This window comes from Pelodiscus sinensis, chromosome 29, assembly GCF_052426305.1.
Source record: "Pelodiscus sinensis isolate ZL-2025 chromosome 29, ASM5242630v1, whole genome shotgun sequence".
Classification (NCBI taxonomy): domain Eukaryota; kingdom Metazoa; phylum Chordata; order Testudines; family Trionychidae; genus Pelodiscus; species Pelodiscus sinensis.
The window spans coordinates 9,509,406-9,513,386 of record NC_143080.1 but is presented as its reverse complement, the minus strand read 5'-3'; positions in this window follow the sequence as shown (position 1 = coordinate 9,513,386).

The following is a 3,981-nucleotide window of genomic DNA, read 5'->3' as shown; positions in this document are numbered from 1 at the left end:
AATGAATTGTAGCCCCAGGCCGGGATGTTAGTGTGTAACCCACGAGCCAAGCTTAGCGGTTGATAGCCCTGGGGGGCAGCTGCGTGGCAGCAGGGCAGCGACGCCTCTTTGCCAGGCATGGTTCCAGGGAATGCTTTGCTGTGGGCTCTGCAGTCTCAGACTGATCTAGGCTTTGTGCGGCAGAGCCTGCAGCAGGTGACTGCTGAGATTTTCAGCAGCTGCAGTTACCCGTTGAACCCAGTGCCGACATCCACAGTGCCAGGAAAAAGGACTAGAGCCGGCGGACAAAAGGTGCCTGCCTAGAACAGAGGGATCTGTTCCAGGGATGGTTGTGGGATGCAGGCTACCAGATACAGACTGTAGGTCTCTGTAGCAGGGTCAGCTCCCTGGCGCAGCACCTCCTGCTGGGTCTCCTCAGGAATTAGCTCTTTCAGCCAGGAGCACCCCCTGTTGACTAGGGTCTTGCTCTCCGTTACCTGTCTTCTGTGCTGTTTCAGGCCCCATGTCCCTTCTGGCCCACAGTGTCCTTCCTCAAAGTACTACACCACAGCAGTGCCCCTGCACTCTGGGGTCCTCCCCGCTCAGGGGACCCCAATCCCCTGGACCCACCAGCCTTAGTGATCCACCAGCCCCTGCCTCAGGAGCAAACTGCAGTCTGAATCAGCCACTCATTATTGGTAAGGGAATGTGGACCTGCTGCCTTCTGCCCTGGCTGCTGCCCTAGTACCCCTCAGGCCCCTGTGTCAGGTCAGGGCTCCCCAGCTCTACCTGCCTTTCCCCAGCCCTGCTCTGTCTCAGGAAGCCTCTGTAGCCTCCCAAGCAGCCAGGTCCCCCCTAATCCATAGCTGTAGCAAGAGTATAGGCCTCTTTGCCCAGGCAGCCTTTTATAGGGCCCAGCCTGGCCGTAATCAGCTGACAGCTCCCTGCTCTAATAGGCCAAGGTTGCACACGCCTCCCCTGGCTTTCTGTAACCGTCTCTCTGCTGGAGTGGGCTGCAGCACCCCTATGGTCTCCCAGGGCCTCACCCTTGTGAATGTGTAGTGCCTGTGAATGGCTCCCATCTCTATTTAAGTGACATGCCCAAATCCGTCCTGCAGGGGCCACTGCAGAAACCCCTCAGGGAAGTCACTTCTGAGTCAGGAATGCTGCAAGAGTTTGTCCCGGTCACTTACCTCCATCTGTGCTTGTTTTCTTCTCTGCAAGATGAGCATAATGGTGCTTCCTGCACCTCGGCTGGTTGTGAGGATCATACTGGGCCAGGTGTGGCCAACCTGAGCCTGAGAAGGAGCCACAGTTTACCAAAGAGCTACAGTAATTTGTCAGCAGGCCCCATCAGGTGCCTCCTCTCCCATCTCCAGCATCTTTTGGCCCACCGGTCAGTACCATCTCTTCCTGCCCCGTTCCTCCTGCAATCAGCTGTTTCATGACCCTCAGGAGGCTATGTGGGAGAGGGAAGGAACGAGGAGGAGGAGGTGGAGCCAGGAGTTGAGCAGTGGAAAGTTGGCACCTGTATCTGCAGCCCCAGAGTCAGTGCCTGAGCAAGGAGACACATATTAACTTTGCTATTTGAACCCAGGGGGCGCCCACCCACTTCTAAAAGCCCCTCCCCCAGCCTTGCAGGACGGACGACTGGAGCCAGGACTCAACTGATTCTGGGAGAAAAATGATGAAAAACAGGGTCAAGGGGTGCAGGTCAAAGGTTTAAAATGTGGGAAACAGATGGGAACACTGAGCAGAGAACCTTGGACAGCACCCACTGCTCCTCAAAGCTGTCCAGGGATCCAGTGGACACCACCCAGAAGAATTCTGACTAGAGGCATGAGACCAGGGAGGAATGGACGTAGGCCCCCCCAGTTGCAGTGCACCCCATCATCCAGCATTCTCCTCCTGGTATTGTACATGACAGCTTTCGCCAGGGCCAGGAGGAGGCTGACGAGGAGGTCTTGCGACTTTGTGGGGCCACAGATGGGGTGTGCGTAAATAAAAAGGTAAGGGGGAAAGGAAAGGAGCCGGAATAGGGACTGCAACCTGGCACATTCCAGATATGCATGTGCCAGGTTTTCCCTTACGCCGCAGAAGGGCAGGCGTCTGGGATAGGGGTGAACCATGCCAGGTACACACCTATGCTCACTGCTTGGTGAAGGAGCGGCCAACTGATGTCCCTGACGGGCTGTGGGATTAAGGTGGGATGAACACTGGCCCATTGGGGTTCCTTACCCTCAACTGATGTTGGATAGTCCCGCCTCTTGGTGCAGGACACAAGGGTGAGGAAATGCAACATGTGGAGCACGAGCCCGTACAGATTGTCTCTAGACGTGGTTCAAAAACAGATACCCTGTGTTTCTGCCTGGTTTTGAAAGAGGGAACTTTTGCGTCTTAAGCAAACATGATCACCACCACACTTCAGAAACCTCATTTGTTTTTCTATCCATTATGGGATGCACCCTTTGACTGTGCACAGTACGGCACTCTTTCCTGGGGTAGCCCAGCTGTGGCAGTCTGCCACACCAATTCTTTCAATGAACCTGCAAGGGCTGGCCTGGAGCATAATTTCCAAAAGAGCAGAGCATAGGGACTGCTTGCTTGGCCCTTATTTCAGGGCCCTAAACAGGAGGGCTACGTCTAGACTGGCATGATTTTCCACAAATGCTTTTAACGGAAAAGTTTTCCATTAAAAGCATTTGCGGAAAAGAGCGTCTAGATTGGCATGGACGCTTTTCCGCAAAAGCACTTTTTGCGGAAAAGCGTCTGTGCCAATCTGGATGCGCTTTTGCACAAAAAAGCCCCGATGGCCATTTTCGTGATCGGGGCTTTTTTGCGCAAATCTGAGCTAAAAGCAGGACTATGTAGCACTTTAAAGACTAACAAGATGGTTTATTAGATGATGAGCTTTCGTGGGCCAGACCCACTTCCTCAGATCAAATAGTGGAAGAAAGTAGTCACAACCATATATACCAAAGGATACAATTAAAAAAAATGAACAAATATGAAAAGGACAAATCACATTGCAGAACAGAAGGGTGATGCGGGGGGGGGGGAGGGGGAGGAAGGAAGGTAAGTGTCTGTGAATTGCTGATATTAAAGGTAGGGAGAGTGGGATGTTTGTGAGTTAATGGTATTACAGGTGATAATTGGGGAAACTGTCTTGGTAATGGGTGAGAAAGTTCAAATTCTTGTTAAGTCCTTGTTGGCAAGTGTCGAATTTTAACATGAATGACAGTTCAGAGGATTCCCTTTCAAGTGCAGATGTAAAAGGTCTTTGTAGCAGAATGCAGGTGGCTAAGTCATTTAGAGAGTGTCCTTTCTGGTTAAATCTGAGCTGTCTACACTGGCCCTTTTGCGCAAAAGCTTTGCACAAAAGGGACTTTTACCCGAACGGGAGCAGCATAGTATTTCCACAAGAAGCACTGATTTCAGATAGCAGGAAGTCAGTGTTCTTGCGGAAATTCAAGCGGCCAGTGTAGACAGCTGGCAATCTTTTTAGGCAAAAAAAAAATCTTTTTCCAGAAAAACTTACCAGCCTAGACACTGCCGAGCTGACCTTCCCAGGGTAGTTATACCCCACCCAGTTATAAGACCTGGGATTCGAACCTGTAACTCTACACAGCTCAAAGAGTTCTGTTAACCCCTACAGGGGCACCAAGCCCCGCCCGCTGCCCACCAAGCCCCGCCCGCTGCCCACCAGCTCACCCCTTACTGACACCTTTGGCCAGCCAATAGAATGACAGGGTGCTAGAAGGTCCCGCCTCATGAAGGAGCGAAGCCACTGCGACCCGTCGCAGCCAATGAGCTGCTGAGAAAGAGCATCCCATCCGTCGGGGGCGGGATCGAGCGGAGGATTCTATTACGGCGGCGCGCTCCTCCTTAGAACGAGCGGCACAGGGGCCAATAAGAGGCAGGGACGGCTCTGACGGGCAGGTTCCTCACCCAGCGGCTGTCCGCGATGCCCTGAGTGGCGGCGGACTCAGCCAACGGACGCGG